General features: G+C 29.2%; 1 protein-coding gene across 1 annotated transcript in view; it reads left to right on the top strand.

The window, feature by feature from the left end:
• The window catches only part of LOC129957562 (cell adhesion molecule Dscam2-like), a 670,734-nt gene that overhangs the window by 32,782 nt on the left and 617,609 nt on the right, over positions 1–20,343 (top strand). The gene's annotated exons all lie outside the window — the stretch shown is intronic.

The raw sequence follows: 20,343 nt of genomic DNA, 5'->3' as shown, positions 1-20,343 counted from the left end.
CTCATTCACACACCTCACAGACAGAACACAAGGAAGAGAACAACCATGCCCAAACCAGGACTCGAACCCGGAGCGCCTAAATCAAGCGGAAGACGCGCTACCCCTAGGCCATGACGCCATCACAAAATTCATTGAATGAATTAATTAAGAAATTATTGCACAGGATTGGCCGTATCATCGGGAAAATTGGAAGATCAATCTTCTGTAAAATATTTGTAATTGTAATATTTTGTAGCACGCCTAAGATAAATGGGAACACTACACAAAAGAGAGATTAAAAATAATGAAAACAACACCTAACCAATGATGCTGCTTATAAAACAAATTCGAAAGCTCATATATTTTTAGTTTCTTTTTTTACTTTCTTGTATACGTAGTATACAGAAAGTATGGTAATTGTCAAAATATTCTAACTCGAGATTTTGATGTATCGCCACGTTTTAGATCACCCTGAGTTCGAAAAACACATTTTTGTAAAATGTCATCTGTCTTTCTGTGACTAAGATAACTCAAGAACGCTTTAAGCCAGACGGATGAAATTTGGTATACTGTCTTCACACTAAATTTGCAGATTTCTATCAAATTTTGAGTAAAATTCGTTCAGAGGAAGTCTATCTGTCCGGCTGTTCGAATGCAAGTTAACACGATAACTACGAAACAAATGGATAAGGTTCGATGCATAGATTTAACATCTATGGTGTAGGCATCTGCCAACGTTTGAGCCAACAGGTTGATTTTATGCCGGTCTGTGCTTTCAGAACGCAATGACCTCGTCAAATATGACACGATATATTCAATAAAAATGCTGAATTCATGCCAAAAGTTAATATTTTGTAACTATTGTACGCCAATACCACGCAAGGTATTTACATAGATAACACATTTATTAGAGAGTTTGCGAGAAAGTATTGGTGTGACCACCTCATTGACTTGCTTATGATTTTGATAGAATCTGAACAACATAACCTATCCTTTGATTCCTCCATAAACCTTCCACGTACTTTATAAAATTAAATATATTAAAAGCATCAGAAATATATGTTATTTTTTATTAGCATAGAAAATTTAAATTTCATAGCTACAATTACTTTCTGCTCTAATTGTTGAGCTTGGCAGTGTAATTTTTAAGCCCTGTATAACAAAATGTCTTTCTAATTTTCTTCTGACATACAAAACAATAGCGCCATCAAGAATAAGATTCCACTCCGTTTCGGACTATATTTTTCCACATATGATATGTGTCGTACGTTTCCAGAGTGTGCATTCAATCCTTCAAGCTTTTATTGGGCAGAAAACTTAAAAGTTCTGCTTTTCTCTCAAAGCCGAACTTTTATTCCAAGAAATATGGGAAGTGTTGTCACAAAGGACAATAAACGGTTTCCAGTGACGATGTTTCTCTTGAAGTCTCGGAAAGTATTCAAGTCTGTTTTAGAACTGCATTGTTTTGTGCACGCTGAGTGAAAGAACAGAGGAATAAATTCACTGGAATAAACTGCGTTCGTCGTATCTTCCGACAGCATGACCTAGATGAACAAACTAGTCTCCGCAGAATTGAACACGGGATATATATATGGATATTTTTTTCATTGTTATTGACTGTACTTTGAAGTATTTTTAAGTTTATTTCTAAAAGGTGTACTTATGAAGTATCTAGAAGGTTACAAATCTGTATGTTATTGCAATAGTAAATTACAATAATAATTTACAATAATAAATAATGGCTCCGTAAAAAAATTAATTTTATTTTAATATGAAGATATTTTCGATTTCAGTATTTTTTTAGAAATTTCGACCACTAGGAACACTTTTTGTGCATTTCTTTATTTTCATGCCTTATTAAAAATAATTCTTAAATAAAAAGAAACTTACACGGAAATTTTCTTTAAAATACAGCAAGTTAATCAAATATTATGTATATGTATATGTATATTTTACCACCAACCAATTTAATCTTTTTCCCTCTTAAAACAAATCTTTAAATTTTTGACTATTGAAAGTCGAAAATAATAAAATATTTTCCCAATTTTTTAAAAAAATTTGTGATATGATTTGGAATGTTAATCTTCCATTGTCGAATATTGGCTACAATGCCTACGATGACCATATTGATTTTTATGATAACGATTATGAATTCTTATCAATAGAATAACAATTTTCATTTCCTTTCTATCGATAAAGAAAGAAATTGGATATTAATCCAGATAATTTCTTCTCGGAATATTATACAAGTTATCAAACAAATAGCCCACAACAACCCTGGCTAATGGAATTAAAAATATATAAATTTAACAATTTTGTCGAAATATTTTTTTTCCTTTAAACGGCTTTAAGAATTATTCAATTGATGTAATAGAACTATAATGAGAAAGTTCCCACACTACGTTTTGCACTTAAAATATCTTTAGTAACAGAGCTTACATTACAAAATATATTTTATTTAGTTAAAATATAAATATAAAAAAAGTTTCAGCTAAGGTATCCGACTTTTTTTGAAATTTTTTTATGATCTGAAATTAAAGTCCAGAAGTAAGTCTGAAAATATCATCTGCTAATAAACTAAGTAGATTCTAAAACCGACTTTGTTTTCAATATATGTAAGATAGAACTATAGATACAGTAGTTTCAATAATACACAGCAAATAAAAATGAAATCGGAAGCAGTGGTATTTTTTAAGCAAACATGAGTAATTATATTTTTACCATAAAATTCTCCAAAAAAAATTGATATGTTTATATTAACTCTATACCTATTCAGCCTTAGTTTGCTTATTTTTGATATTTCTGTTATAAAAAATTGTAAACTATATTTGTTTCTAGCTCATATGTATAAACTAATTAACAAATACATTATCTAAATGCGCTTTCTGAAGAATGAATATTCTTCAGAAAGCGCATTTAGTCTTCTTAGCAGGGTTAAGCGCATTCTTAGAAAGCGCATTAGCATTTAGCGCACTGTGATTGATTAACGGAAAACACAAAATCTCAAAATCAATTCAATAAAATTTCATTAAATTTGATTGGCATGCATGCAAAACTTTTACGAGTGCGATAGACCGCGAATTTTAAGATAGCTTCATTTAAACATGTTTTACAGACACTTTTACTTTAAAACATAGACAAATTTTGACAAAAAATTATGTGTGTTACATTTTATGTAATTTTAGCCATATATAGGTGAAAATAAAAATTAAATATTTCTATTATTTTTTTCTTACTTTGCTTTTCCTAACATTGAACATTTAGCCAAAACTTCATTAAATGTCCAGTTTTTTTCAAAACCTAAAGGCAATGACTGTATATTTTCCTATAATAGTGATCTTTCAAGTTTGTTTGAACTATTTGGCGCAGTAAAAAATTGTTTATATATATATATATATTTCAAAACTTGTCTCCTAACTTAGTCGGATACTTTAATAAATTAATTTTATTTTAATTTAAAGAGGGTATTTTCCATTTTAGTATTTTCAGAACCTTTTCAGCCATTTAGAATGCGTTTTATGCGATTACTTAATTATTCAGGCTTTATTACAAAAATTTTAAACAAAAAGAAACTTGTGCAGAAATGTCCTTTAAAATATTATATGCTAATCAAAAATTATGTATGTTTATTTTTAGCACTAACCAATTTGTTTTCCTTTCCTTCTTAAAACAAATCTTTAAATTTTTGTCAGTTAGAAATCGGAAAATAATAATAAAAAATTTTCAAATATTTTTTAATGTGCAAAATGTAAAAAAAAAAAAAAAAAAAAAATGTTTCTATATTTCGCATTTGATACAAGTAAATAATGTTATCAGTGTGGGGCTATGAGTTTTGTATCGTAATTAGGCTCATTCGAAAATGTATGCCCTCATCGTAGAAATATTAAGCTTCGAAGTATTGAACGAATGGCAGGTGCAATTTAAAAACTTACTAATAACGACTGACAAACTTCGCTTACAGCAATAACGAGGGACTTGCATCTAGGTTGGCGAGCGAAATATATCAGGGGACATACCCCTTAGTTTTTAAATGAAACTATTTTATAAAGGAAAATATGGACCATTCCTCCCACCTATTTGACGAGTTAATGCATAAATAAGTTCATAAGGAACTCTACAAACGGAGTGCTAATATAAAATCGGTTTTCGGAGTAATTATCTCCAAACAAAGTTGGGCTCCGTTTGAAAGTGTTGTTGCTTATGGCACTTGCCATGGACAATTCCACTGTTACGAAGAAGCTATCTTAAGCCTGTGGGGTAGCGTCTCTTGCTTTTACAGTAGCGCCATCTAGGGCCAAGAGAACGACTTAGCTGCATTCACGTCACAACTACTTTTACAGGGCGGACTTCATTTACTCATCCACAGATCGTAATTTAAACCTGAATCAGAGAAACATCACCCCTGATCTCTTATCCCCAGTGGTATTACTCTCGATATTGAGGACTTTGAGACCACGACAGATTTATACGCGCGTCAGCCACCAAGCACAACTGGGTTCGAACTTGCAACCTACAGGTCGCGAATCCAACGCTCTACCAACCAGGTAATCCCGGTCCCCGATTGAAAGTTCACAGCAAATAACAATTTTAATTTATTAACTTTTTTTATAAATTTACTTACATTTTTTACGCTGGTCTTTCAAGCTAAACCAATTCATGGATAGATGAAATAAAATCTTTCAATACTTATAAATGTGGAACTTTCACTAAGCCCGAGTCAAATGAAACTTCGTTAGAAACCGGAATTATTTTCTAATCCAAAGGAGCAGAAACAGTTTGATTGGTTGTAGCATTCTTTTTAAAGAAATCCTATTAAAAATTGATTCAATATTTAGATATTGGAGATACAATCAAATGATGTTCTCATTGGGGGCTATGAGTTTTGAATCGGATGTAGGCTTGTGTATGCTCTCATCATGAAAAGATTAAGTTCCAGCATTTAAAGATCGGCCTGTGGAATTTAAAAATTTACTAACTGGAACTGACGAGCATCTGGTACAACATCCGGTATCAATAGCTTCGTAAGTAATGCTCACAAAGCGATTGCTAATATAAAACAGGTAACCGAAATAATTATACAAAATAAAGTTTTGCTCCGATTGAAAGCTAATATCAAATAAAAATTTTAATTCATTAATTTCTCTCACTGCTCAATTTCATGGACAAATGAAGTAAAATTTATTTTCAATCTCTATCTAACAGGGAACTTTCACTAAGCCCGAGTCAACTGAAACTTCGTTAGAAACAGAAATTATTTTCTAATCCAAAGGAGCAGAAACAGTTGGGATCGGTTGTAACTTTCTTTTCATCCAAATCCCACTAATTAGAAAACTAATTTCAAATTAATATTTACTTAGTGACATCGAAGACGGAATAAATCCTCAGTCGCCAACAGGACAAACTTTTGATTCGTTATTGAATTTCTGAATTCAAACATGGTCCAACAAGCATCCTATCTTTCAAGTTTCCGAATTTCGGCCAACATTTCACATGATATATCTAAGTGAACAAACTCCTTCTGCGATAATTGATTTCTTCCACGGCGATTCCTTTATTAAACTATAAAAATAATATCTTCAGTTTCCGTTACAGTTCCTTATTTAATTAAAATGTTATTTAATAAGTTCCCCTCTTATTCATTATGACGCATCGCCTATTCTATAGCACTTTTCCCTGATTCGGAAATGTATCATACGCCTGTTTGGTATATCTCAGTTCATTATTTTCCTGTCTGACAAGGCGATGGATCCAGCCAATCTGTTTCCTTAGGTGATATGTCTAGATCGAGCAGAATTCGCCGTCATCCCGATAAAGAAGATATCGAGATCCTAATAATGTCTCACAGAAAATTGAAACTTTGTGTACAATTTCATCATATTCTGAGAGTGTGGTAAATTTTCCACAATTCTGCAATAGTTTAAGAAATACAGAAAAGTAATTAGTTGGAGTAATTTTGAAATTACCATTCCTTTAGTCAAACGGAATGGAAACCCGAAATTTCCTCACATACTTTTTAATAATAATGTTTTAACCCTCGCCACCCCAGCACAAAAATGTGGCCTATTAGCAATTCTGATTTATATCTTTTATGAGTTCCGTACAAAAAAAACAGAGTGTCTGTGTAATATTAAACACAATGTCAGCACAAAAATAGGTGTCCATGTAATATTAACAACAATGCCATTTGTCGAACAGTAGTTATGGAACAGCATATTAACATGAGATCACTGATGTTTTTTTTTTGGCAATTAGCCATTAGGAGGCGGTTAATACACTCTTATTTATGTGGGAAAATTGCCATCTAATTCTAGTCCATTACTTTAACCAACACATGAAACAAATGTTTATGTAATAATAATAGTATGCTATTTGTCGATAAATAGTTATGATAGTGCTTGTTAACATGTGATCACAGATGATTTTTTTTTGGCAATTAGCCATTAGGACGCGATTAATACACAAGTACTTATGCTGGAAAATTGCAGTCGATTTCTATTTTATCGCCTTAACCTGCACATGAAACAGGTGTTTATTTAATAATAGTAAGCATGGCAATTGTCGAACAATAATTATGAAAGGGCGTGTTAACATGAGATAACTGATGATTTTTTTTCAGCAATTAATCGCCAAGATGCGGTTAATATACAAGTACTTATGCTGGAAAATTGCAGTCTGTTTCTAATTTATGGCCTTGCACTACACATGAAACAGGTGTTGAGCAATAATAATGTCATTTGTCGAACAATAGAATCAATGGTTTGATAATGTATTAACAGTTTTTAACAAAAATGTGTGTATAAAGTTTCTCTAATTCAACAAACTGATAAATTTTGTACATTTATGACTCCGATAAATTGGGGGTTAACCTTCAAACTCTGACATACGAACACGGGTTGTTTAAAGGGGGAAAATTATAATAATTAGACCAGGTCTGATAGAAATTAGAGGGCTACAATAAATAAGGTGTTGCATTTGATTCAATATTCCTTATTTTTCATTATGGGATATATTGTTACGGATTTCTCCTTCTCCCCTCCGGTTTCTTTTTGATAGTGGTAGTGATATTGTGTGGAGAACGCTCAATCAGCAGTAGAAAAACAACGACGTTTATTTACACGAAGACAGGAAAGAACACAGACGACAAATATGTACAGCAGAGACGAATACGTCAGGATTTGGCACACAGCACTTCAGTACTCGCCCCACACAACGCTGACAATCCGCCGTTGCTTCGCTATCCTCCCCAAGACTTGTTACTTGTCGGTGACTCCGACTACTCAACATACGACTTTTTTTTCACAGCTTGAGAGTGCCTGTCTTTTCTGGATGGCGGGGCTAGAATCTTCCAGACCAATCAGGGCGTATCTGGCTGTATCTCGGTTCTTAGTGGATGGATCGTGAAAGTTCTCGAACTTTCCAGCATCATCCATTTTATTCGCCAAATGATCGCCAAGCTCTGAGGTCATTGACGCGGCACCCGCTCAGCATGCACCGGAAAGATCGTACAACGGTCTTTCTTACGATGACAATATTCGTGTTCGGAAGTAAATTCCAGGTTTGTAACAATATCTTCAATCTTGTGTTATAAAGGAACAAAATGCAGACAAATTTGAGAAATTTTGATTCAAATCCATGATCCAACTGAACAAAATTGGCATGTTACATATCATGCAATTCATACGATCGGTCAATGAGTTAGAGCGAATATATAACTTCGTTTTATTTAGTTTGTGAATTTAGAAAACCAATAAATATTGAAGCATAATAAACTATCAAATCAAACTAACTTTTATATAGAAATGAATCGTATCTGTTTTTGACTTTCAATATTTGATTTATAGTCAAAATGGGAATTAAGTTTTCGATTACTTTTATTATCATTTTTATGATATCGCTTTTCATCAAAATACTAATACCTCGAAGATTTTTGAATATTAAATCTGTACTAGTTAATAAAGAAAGATTTCTTTTCTATTTCAACTGAAAAGAATTTCTGGAAACAATTATATTCTAATTTTAGAAACGTACTAAATTTATTTAATTATATGAATAAACAATTCGTCTAGAAGATTACTTTCTGCTGTCATATAAGAAATGAAACTACAAATTATTTCGAATGAAAATGATTTAAAATCAGTAACGCTTGTTTTGACAAAGTATTTTAGTAATTATATTTTATTATTCAATTATTAACGATGTAAATTGAATTTTTAAGAAATAGAAAACAAAATCATGTCTTCAATCATAAATGGCAGAATCATTGAATATGTGTTATTTATTTAAGAGAATAGATTAATAAAATGTTTTCATGAAGAAAAGCATTTTCATTTTTTATAAAAAATTAATTAATTCCAAAGGACCTAATTATATAGCGGAAGAGACCATTCATATGAATCATAATTGATTATAAAATGTAAGCTTAAGCAATTAAGCTTATATTCTACTAATACAATTTTGTTATATATTAAATTATTTTAGATATATCTATTCAAAATATAAAGTTATGATTCATTTAAAAAGTTTAAATATGTAAAACATTAATTAATTTCCAGTTAATTTAATTAATAAATTTCAAATTCATTTATTTAATTTCTAGTTAATTTATTTAATTAATTTATTTTAAAATAATTTAATTAATTTTTAGCAATTTAAAATTTCAAGGAATTTATCAGCAATGGAAAAAAACATTGATTTATATCCTTTTGCATAAAAGTATTCTGCTGTGAATGCTTATAAAACATAAATATCTCAATAAGGATATATCAATAAACTATTTAATGTGCCGTTTATGCTTTTCTAGCAAAGTTTCTACATTCTTGCAGCAAGAAAAATCTTGGCCAACAATTTCAACAGAAAATAAAATTTTTATTTCATTACGCCTTATTCATTTTATAAGTTATTTTAGGATCAAAGCATAAAACAATTTATTTTAATAATTTAACGTAAAAAATTATCGATTATATTAAATGCCTTTAAAACTTTGAAGTTCTCCAGAATTGCATAGTATTTTCCTGATTTTGTTGAAACAAAAGAAAATATTTGATTTAAATTAAAAACTTTTTAACTTACTGCTTAACTTTTTAAAATTCCATGCTGTTTGACAATGTATAATTGATACTAAATGAAAATTTTATACATCATTTAATAGTAATAATTATTATTAATAATAATTTTATAGTCATCCAATAGTATTAATCGAAATTATTTAAGTAAGATATTTTGGAAATTAAAATGATATTTAGAATTAAATGTTCTTTCTAAAGATTAAAGAAGAGATTATTCATTTTGAACAATGGAGCTAAGTAATTTGCAAAAATTTTAGAAAATCCAATTGAAAATGTTATTCTTATCGATAATTATATAAAAAAAGAGACTATATTCACGTTGGAATACTTGAGAAATAAACAGTTTTTCTAAAAAATAATTTTTATAAAAAAAAGTGGAAAACGTCAATTAAATTTCAATTTCGTCTCATTTAAGGAAAAACGGCCACTGTTGGATTTTTTACATCTTTGAATAATTGTTAAATAAAGTAAAGTCTAAAAGTTGTAAAGGTTGTAAACAAATTAATGTCTAAAAGTCCTAATTGTTAAATAAAAAAAAAAATCCTAATAATGTTAAATCAAAAAAATCCTAATAATGTTAAATAAATAATGTTAATAAATTAAAGTCCACTAACATTATTAATGTGCTAATATTGTTAAATAAATATATAAATTAGAGCTCACTGACATTATTAATGACCTAATAATGTAAAATAAATTAAAGTCCTCATTGTTAAATAAATTAAAATCCTTATTGTTAAATAAATTAAAATCCTCATTGTTAAAGAAATTAAAATCCTCATTGTTAAATAAATTAAAGTCTAAAAGTTTGTAAAGACTGTGAATATCAAATTCATCCCAAAGACTTTCAAAGAATTCAACAAAAATTATTATTCGATAAATTTTACTGCATGTATACATTTTCAGAATTGATAATACATATCCAATGCTTTATTCGATGTTTATGTGCTAAAACTTAATCCAAAGAGAATCTGTTTATTCAGAGTTTCAACATTTAAAAATTCATTATCTGTCACATTTTTATAATTTTAGTATTGAAAATAACCATTTCAATTTCTAAAGAGATACCGAAACAATCTTGACAGAATTTTTTTTTTCATAATATAATTACAGCATACTTATCACCCTAATTCTCTCACGGTTTATAATTCGGCGAAACTCATTAAGTCGAAAATAAATGACTCCATTAACCGCCACTGCTGGGACAAGTGGTTAACCGCTTCGTAATCCTCCAAAGACGATGCAAGGTCCCATTGAATCATTGCTTAATCAAATAAACCGCTGCTCTGACATATATCTTTCCCAGTAGCAATCCTAAAACAGCTTGTGCTTTTCCGAAATAATACCAGCCAATATCGCCAAGAGATTCCTATCCAGCCAAAGGGCTGTTCACAATTCGTCAAACTTCCCAATCCCAAGTTATCGGGACAACTAAATGGGATAAGTTTACGCTTTGATGTAGGAGTTCTCTATTCCTTGGGCTTTATTACTGATAACAAATGATCTGTTTTCTCAGTCCGGCGATTCCGAACAAATATTCGCTATTTCCACCAGGACCCGTTGCCGACGAATCCTGTACTGGATGGCAGGCTCTGTGATAACCAATAAACGGAGAGGAGATTTAGGATTGGTATATTTTGTTCGAAGGTAATTAGAGCGTAGCAATTTAATAAATCCACAGGATCTCTGGCCGGAAGGGGCGTTTGAGCGTAAGGTTTGATTCAAGCGTGATGCTTGATGAATACAGGAGGAACCAATGGGTTTGAAAACTAGGGAATTGAGGTATTCACTCTTTTTTGTTATTTTATATTACTGCTAAGTTTGTGTTTGTAGCGAAGGCTGAAGTTGACTGAATTCGTTCAGAATTAGCATGAATATTATGATTTGTTTCTTTCTTTTATTAAAAAAAGGAATAGAAAGCCACCACTAAAGCAATTTACCTCTAGATATATTTCAACATTTTTAATTTCTATAAGCCTAAAATGAATATTTGAACTTATGTTGGTCAGTATACATGCTAAATCTAAAGCACAAAAATCTTGTAGTTAAGAAATGATTTAATTAAGGAATCAAAGAATTTTTTTTAAAAAAAATTATCAAGAATGATTAAATAGATGGCAAATATCACCCTTCTTCAATAAAACAAAGGCACAACGCATAATGCTTTTTCTTTGCCATAATTTTGATTTTAAAAGAATAATTTAAGATAGAGAGGCGATCCATTTCAATAATTAGTCCACCTTCCCATATGTGTTTTATCTAATGATCTTTATCTCCATTTATTATAAAGCTTAATGTGTGTCTGTGTGTTAGCCCTCTATAGGCCAGATCGTTTGACTTACAGCTACTAAATTTGGGATATTTATACCTTGAAATGTAGAATACGCACCTCGAATTGATATACTTGAAAAGCTCAAAAAAATTATTTTCGGTAAAATAGTTAATCTCAATTACGTTTAATTCAGAAATAAAAGGAAAATAAATTCACTTATAAAGGAAAACTTCTTCATTCAATTTCATTAAATACAAACCGGAAAACTTTTTCATTCAATTTCATTAAATTCGAAACGGAAAATAATTAAATTCAGTTTCATTAAATTAAAAACGGAGTTTATATTTTATTCAATTTCATTAAATTCAAAACTAAAAATTTTTCCTTCAATTTCATTAAATTAAAAACGGAATTTATATTTTATTCAATTTCATTAAATTCAATACTAAAATTTTTTCCTTCAATTTCATTAAATTCAAAACTAAAAATTTTTCCTTCAATTTCATTAAATTCAAAAATAAAATTTTTAATTCAATTTCATTAAATTCAAAAATAAAATTTTTAATTCAATTTCATTAAATTCAAAAATAAAATTTTTAATTCAATTTCATTAAATTCGGAAAGAAAAACATTTTTATTCGTATTTTTCTAATTCATACTTAGATACCTAGTTTCCATTGCTATGAAGAATTTTAATCCTATTCGTAGACTAAAGTGAGCAAATACGCGAGTTCCGGATAGTAAGAGATGCATATTTTGTTTCGGCAATTTAATAAAGTCAGAGGAAATAAGGAGCTACATTTCAGCTGAAATTCTGATTTGCACGCAATAATGAAACCAACTTTTAATGTTTTGTTAAGCCTACTTTTTAGTTATCTTAAATCTATTATGTCCCCCCCCCAAAAAAAAAATAAAGTAAATTTTCCGGATAAGATCTCAAATAATTAACAAAAATTCTCCTTTCATTGAATTATTGAATCTATATCAATTTTATAAGAAAAACAGAATCACAAAAATATACGTATTCTCTTTATAAATGGATGCAATATTAATCAAATACTCATACAAGATGTTCTAAAACATTTTTTTTACTACAAATTTCAAATAAATAGTAATAAACCTTTCAGAACAAAAATATTTGTATGAATTTCGAAGCGGGTCCTTTCTTTATCTTCAAAGCAAGTTTTATGAAAGATTAATTTATAACAAAAATTAAATAAACTATTAAGAAAAAACCCTATTTAGTGTTTATCTAATAATATATTTTTTATGCATATGCATAAATTCAAATGTTAGAAATTTTGAAATTTGAATTTGGAAGAATTTGCATGTTTCTTTTTTTTTTTTTTTTTTTTTTTCCTTTTCTGCGATGACTTATCTATTTTTATGTTAATTTTCTAACAAAAACTATGGATGAAGAAAATGTGAAATTTTTTTTATTTTTTTATTTAGATTTCTCGGGTCTTAAAAAATAATTTTAATAATAGCTTATGGTTATGCTTGAGGCTAAAGGTTAGGTTGAGGCTAAAGGCTAAAGGTTATGCTTGAAACCATTCTTCACTATAGAAATGAAAATTTAATTTCTAATTGAATGTGCAAGACATTTTTACATAGAAACGGTATGTGAAATGTACATAATGCTCCACATGTACAAACATGGAAAATTATAATTATTAAATTTTTATGAGAAAATATATTGTACACCTTGGGAATGTTACTTATTAATTTGCTATAATTTTTAACGATATAAATGAATCAATTAATTCAGCATTGAATAAAATTGTTGTTGTAATTATACAGGGAGATTCAAAATTTAACTTACAAATTTTTATTGGAGATAAAATAACTCAAATATGATTTAAAGTCATATAAGCATCAGAAACGAATAAACCACAGTACATTGCACTTTAGTGATATGTACTTCAAAGCTAATCATTTCAAGTTTTTGTCGTCATTTGCTCTGTTCTCTGAATATTCATTTGAGAATATGAAACAGTTTACGAATAATCAGCAGGTGGTCATGCTGACCTTGTTGCAAGAATCTCCATCCCTAGTGTAAATGCCCATGAAATACCTATTATTTTCTATAAGTATCACCAGCCTTCCATCACCATATGAAGGGTGTATTATGAGAAAAGTAAGAATTTTGAGGTATTATTCAGAAGCTGAACATGGAGAAGCTTATAAAACAAATCTTAAAATATCTCCAAATAGGGAGATTGGCTTGCTTTTGCTGCATTCTCGTGCATCCAGTAAGAATTTTGAATAATCATTCGGAAACTGAATGCGAAGAATATTGTAAAACAAATAAAGTATCATCAAATAGTGAGATTTTCAGCTACAGGCTTACTTTTGCTTCATCCTCATATTTCCAATTGACGACTTAATATACAATCCTATAGGAGTTTGGCTTGCTTATATTTTCCCTACATTCCTTAAAAGTCTGTAAGCTATATTTAAAGCATAAAAAGGATTAAGATATTCGACCGTCTAAATAAAGAGTAGCAGAGCAATGTCTTAGGGTTTATTTGTTTATTTTTGTTACCTCCGGGAGGGCACCTAGAAATGAGGATGAGAGGCTTCCGGTATGGTAGTTTGATCTCGCCACTCTGGTGGGTACATAAATAGCTGGGGGATCTGGCTCTTCCCATCGATGACGGGACGTACTTCCTTCGGGAAGGGTTGTAGTGTGGCCGGTGATAGCCGTTAGGACTCAAGTACAATTCTTGCCAATGCTACTATTGCGGCGATCCTGTCATTCAGTATTCTTTATCCGTGTGTCTTCGGGCGAGTCGGAGAGTTAGTGGTATGACTTGTTTATCTTTGTTTCATTTTTTTTATTTTAGATTTTACTCTTAGTTATGCAGCAGCGATGATGTGCATACAAGAGGCGCTACACCTCTATTGCTGCATTTCTACACCTGAATATATTTTCTAAATAAAGCAACATATAGTTTTGTGTAAACTATACTCAAAAATATATGTTGAAATTTGCTAAAATTGTATGAAAGTGTAATTGTCACTGATAAGCCTATTATGAAAATTTAAAATTGAGTAAAAATAGATTTATGCTATAATGCACTACCAAATTATTAATGGAAACAAACGTTATAATTTTGATTTATTATTTATTTTTCATTTTCGTGTTTTATCACTCAAAAAATAATTATGCGCAAAAATTGATAGATCCAGGCTCTTTACATATAAATCGAAGATGTTCTTCTCTGTACTGTACACATTTAGAAATGAATTTTATTTTTTCATATATGTATACGCTTTCATATGCTTTCTGTATACGCCGTATACAGAAAGCGTAGCAATCTTCAAAAAATGTGAACTCGAGATTTTGACGAATCTCCATGTTTTGGAATTCCCTGAGTTCGTAAAACATATTTTGTCAAAATATTCGTCGGTTTGTGACAAAGATAAAACCGTTTTGAGGTATATGGATGAAATTTGGTATAAGGTCTTTATATAGATTTGGTAGATTTCTATCAAATTTTGAGCTAAATCTGTTGATAGGAAATGTGTCTGTCCTACTGTTTGCGTAAAGGTTAGCACGAACAACTACAAAATGAAGAGCTAAAGATGAATAAAATGAGATAAAAATATTTAACCCTTAACTGGGGTGGGGAAATTTTTGGACTTAACTGGGGAGGTGCGGTCTACAAGACCGCATTTCATTTACACACAAAATAAATTTTCTAATAAATGTATTAGTATGAAAAACTGCCAGTATATTTTGCAGATATTTTTCTTGATATACAGATATGTTTTAGAAATTTTTCAAAATGTATTGTCATTGAAAAAAGTAAATGCTTTGGAACATACATTTTCTTCTCAAATTACACGTTGCAATAAATAATATTCTTGAAAAAGCATATTACTTTTTACTTTTTAAATCATATTTATTTTTACAGTATATGAAGGTAAATAGAATAAGGTAAATATAATGTAAAATTCAACAATTATATGAAAAATAAAAAAAATGACAATGGGTAAAATTGGCCCTGTTTTAATCGGCTTGTGTGACTTTCATAGCACGGTTTTCTAGGACATTTTAAACATACAGGTTAAGAACTAGTATAAAAATCAACCCATAAATATATCTGTATATATATCTTTTGGTATATTAATATATTTTATAAATTTTTCAAAATACATTATCATTAGAAAAATTGATTATGTTTGAACATATATATCAAAATCAGTTCAATGCGAACTTTCATCGAAAACCTCTACTGTACAATTATCCTTATCACTAAAATCACTTTCTGCTCCATTTAAAAGTGTCTGGAGTACTGCTTCATAATAGGATCAGTAAACTGGATGATATTTCGGGCCCCAAGTTTAGCGCCATCAGCTAAACCTTATTTATCACTGGGACACTAACAGGGAGCTGCGGTCTTTGAGACTGCGTTCGAAGAAATAACTGAATTATTTTAAAAAGCATCTGCTGAAATCGGTTGAAAAAGTGCATGTGTATTGAAGGTCACAAAGCAGGAAGCTACAGGGTCAATCCATTCAATTGAGCTAAAAATAGAATAGGGGTGACAGAAAATCCGTCGTTAGCGTTCTCACAGATCGCACGTCCCCAGTTAAGGGTTAACATCTATAGAAAACAAACCTATCAAATTTCGAGCCAAATCCTTCAAGGGCTCGGCTGTCTGTCGATCTGTACTTTTAGAAATATGCAAACACGATAACTTAAAAACACATTGACTTTGATTTATCAAATTCGGGAAGGTGTTTTTGCGACTGAGTGTAGTTTTGTATCAAATTTTGGCTTCAATATGTTGGGAAAAAAGCGTCTAAAATACACATTTGATTTTCATATGCTATCAACCACACGCCAGGGATTAGTCATCAAAATAATCGCCAAGAATGATACGATAGATTCATCAGTAAAAATGCCAAATTCTCGCCAAAGGTTAATATTTCGTAACTACTGAAAGTCAATGATTTGCTAGGCATTCTCTGGGAAAACACTTTAATTAGATTTTATGGGAGAACATTTTTGTGGAGACCATTCCACACTTGTATCAATAAGTATTTCATATAATGCAATTTTGCAATTGATATGTGAGCTTATAAATACTATCAGATGTGCAGGAAACATTAAAAAAAATTATTATATACAGTTTCGATAAATGAGTAAAATAGTATTTGCGCAATATAATATGCTACGAAATTATTGGAGAAAATGATAAAAGGTTAAGTATTTTTCATTTGTAAATCTAACTTAAAATTTTTAACGAAATTTTGTTACAGTATATTTTATCACCCAAGAAATAATTTTATGCCCAAATGAGTAGCTATAACTTAAATACATATAAATGGATGCTTTTCTTTATACTGTACAAATTTATGAACGATTTTTTTTCAATATGCATTTTATATAATGCGAGTTTGCAAATAATATGTGATATTATATGCATTTATAACAAGCATATGCATGTAAAATAGGAAAAAAATCTATATTCAGTTTTTATAATTGAGTAAAAAAATATTTTTGAAATATAATATCTATATATGTGAAATTATATGCATTAATAACAAGCATATGTACATAAAATAGGAAAAAAAAACCCTATATACAGCTTCGATAATTGAGTAAAAAATATTTTTGAAATATTATACATTCACAAATTATGGAGAAAATGTTAAAAATGTTGGTTACTTTTCATTTAAAAATCTAACTAAATTATTTAAACGTATTTAGTTACAATACCTTTTGTCACCCAAGCAATAATTACGTGTCAAAATGGATAGTTCTAGGTCAAATACATATGAATAGAGGAGGCTCTGTACTGTACTATACAGATTCCAGAATGCTTCTTTCTTCAATATATTATATATCCTGATACGCAGTTTTGCAGATAGGGTGTGAGGTTTTTTATATTATCTTGTTTATGCGTATAGAGAATTGAAAAAGTAATTATATATATTTTCGAAGATATTTTGCTGCAGCATGACACTTAATTAAAAGTTATTTGAGATTTCCCACTTAATTAAAAATTTATAAATACATTTAAGTAAAGAATAACAGGCTAAAATTCAGAAATAGCATATTTCTGTCAATAAAGCAATTATATTTAATTCAAAATTTTTTATTGAATAATAAAGTTGTGTATTTTGAGGATAAAATGCAAAATTATTATTCCCGAATGAAAAACACATTTTCAAAAAGCCTTTCTCGTGTTACACATTTTATTTTCCAAATAATGATTTTTAAAAATAAATAAAGAAGGTAGTATCGCGAGCTCTGTTCTGAATTCGATTCATAACTAAATGTCTAGCAATTCGTTAATAACAATTTGAAATCACAGATGTAAATTGATCCCAATGTTTAATTTAAATGCTAATGTACATTTCCTCCCGAGTTTTCTTTGTATAATTTATAATTGGATTTTCCTTCATTTCTTTTATAAAAAATTCTGTCATCTTGAAATTCATGGAATTACTTAAGGTTGCCAACGTTGTTTCTCTAAATAATTTGATAATAGAAAAACTGGAAAAAATCCAAATAATACTATAATTATTTGTATCGTTTTTTTTATTTTAAATATTTCAAAACATGAAATGCTTTTATTATTCGTGTATTATACATCGTTCTTTAGCACAATTTTTAAAACAATCCCAACATATGTCGTTCTTTTAGGTAATAAGTAAATAATTATCTGTTGTTGAAATGTTTAGGATTTTGATTAGGATTATTATAAACTTTATTATTACATATTCAAACGTTAGATATTAGTTGAAGGAATTCAAATAATATATATAAAAATATTTTTCAACGGAAGTAGTATTCGTTCACGTGATTTTTTTGAAATATAACATGATAATTATCGGTATCAAAATAAGATTTTCTGCAAATTTACTCATTTTTTAGCAATTAGTTCAACAGATTCAAATACAGTGGAACCATAATAATAGGGATCACATGAAAACGAATTGTGGATAATATGAACCTATAAAAAGCATATTATGAAAGAGTTTTGTTAAAAAATTAGAAAAATTAGCATTTCTATTCAGAAACAAATCGAATGATTATTCCTAACTTAAAAGAAACACTTGAATTGATCACAAGAATGAATAGAATGCTTTTATGAGCTTTCTCATTTTTATGAACAGTGGGAATCAGTTTGCATGGGATATATTTATCTAAAATTTGAAGTTATTTAAAACATTGAAAAATAGGAATTTAATGGAATCAGTCTATTTCAAATTATTGCGACTGTAAATTCAAAAAATGAATAAAATATACACAATATATACAATAAAATAAACGTGTAAATGGAATCCTTCAGAGTTAATGTCCAAAAGATCATTTGTTCTAATATAAATTTAAGCATTGGCAAAAATATGTGATGAATTGATGAATGAAGTTAGTTTGAATTTCATCTTGAGAAAAAAACATTGCTAAAGATTGTGTATCAAATTTAGCTTTAAAAAATTTATAACTAGAGAAACAGTTATTTGAATTAAAATCCAAATCAATAAATCAGTAATTTGTTATGATAGTGTAAAAATCGTTTTCGTTAGATAAGGATTTTGGCAGATATAGTGGAAAAATTCCAAGCACTTGCAGAAGTTTTTATCGCATCTCGCTGAATTTTTAAATGCAAATTGCTGAATTTTTCCTCGCATCTCACTGAATTTTTAATTGCAATCTGTTGAATTTTTAATCGCATCTCTATGAATTTTTAATTGCAACTTGCTGAATTTTTAATCGCATTATGCTAAACTAATAATTCCAACTTGCTGAATTTTTGATCGCATATTGCTAAAATTTTAACTGCAACTTGCTGAATTTTTAATTGCATATTGCTAAACTTTTAACTGCAACTTGCTGAATTTTTAATCGCATACTGCTAAACTTTTAACTGCAACTTGCTGAATTTTTAATCGCATATTGCTAAACTTTTAACTGCAACTTGCTGAATTTTTGTACTATAAATACTGATAGTGGCGTTCCTCTTGTCTTGTAAAACATGCGAGAAAAATTTTATTAAAATGCTTGAAAAATTGTAGGCTTGAGTAAAAAAAAAACATCAATAAACATTTCTCTTTTTATATGTAGATTAATTAACGTGATTAGGCATTGAGGTTACTCAAGAATTTTATTTGAATATCTTTTTAACAAACCTGAACTTGAAAGAAAACGTTCACTTTCAGATCTTAAGCTGTTCTTGTTTCTGTTATAGCGTAGTGCAAAAGTCTTTGTACCTTAAATGCAAAATGCACCATATTTCGTAAATATATATCCACATGTTTCGCAAATATATATCTATTTATTTCTATAAATCTGCATATTTCTAAAATAGATATCTGCTCATCTACATATTTCGTAAAGACCATATTTCACTTTTATAGCTCAAAGCAGTTTTGAGTTAGCATGCTCATATATAAAGAGATATAATTCCTAAAATATGCTTCCGAAATCAGGAAGGTCTGAAAATGGAGAATTGGCAAAATCTCGAGTCCAGATTGATTTTTATATTTCGTATACGAGAAATTAAAAATTACGAATTGCTTGGGAATTCGGAACATTCTTGTACTTCTAAAGTTAAAAATTAATGTAACGAAATTATTCTAAAATTACTACAATTTACTCCCTTTAAAAGTATATAGTGTACAGATGAAATTTAAGCTATGCGATCCAAAATGTACAAAAAATGTAAAGTAAGATATAAGGTAACTAGATTATTATAAAATTATTACAATTTATTTCCTTTCAAAGTATATAACGCGCAGAAGAAATTTAAGCTATGCAATCTAAAATGTACGAAAAAATTAAAGCAAGATGTAATGTAACTAAATTATTCTAAATATAACAGAATTATTCTAAAATTACTACAATTTATTTCCTCAATAAGTATGTAGAGGTACATGGAATTTAAGTTATGCAATACAAAATGTACAACAAATAAGTAAGATTTAAAGACAGACATTAATCAAACTTTCCAGGTACAATCAAAATCTTCTTTGATTCACAATTCCTTTGTTCGAAATTTTCTATTATTT

This window comes from Argiope bruennichi, chromosome 11, assembly GCF_947563725.1.
Source record: "Argiope bruennichi chromosome 11, qqArgBrue1.1, whole genome shotgun sequence".
NCBI lineage: Eukaryota > Metazoa > Arthropoda > Arachnida > Araneae > Araneidae > Argiope > Argiope bruennichi.
The sequence above is the reverse complement of the archived record's forward strand: the minus strand, read 5'-3'. Positions and strand labels throughout refer to the sequence as shown.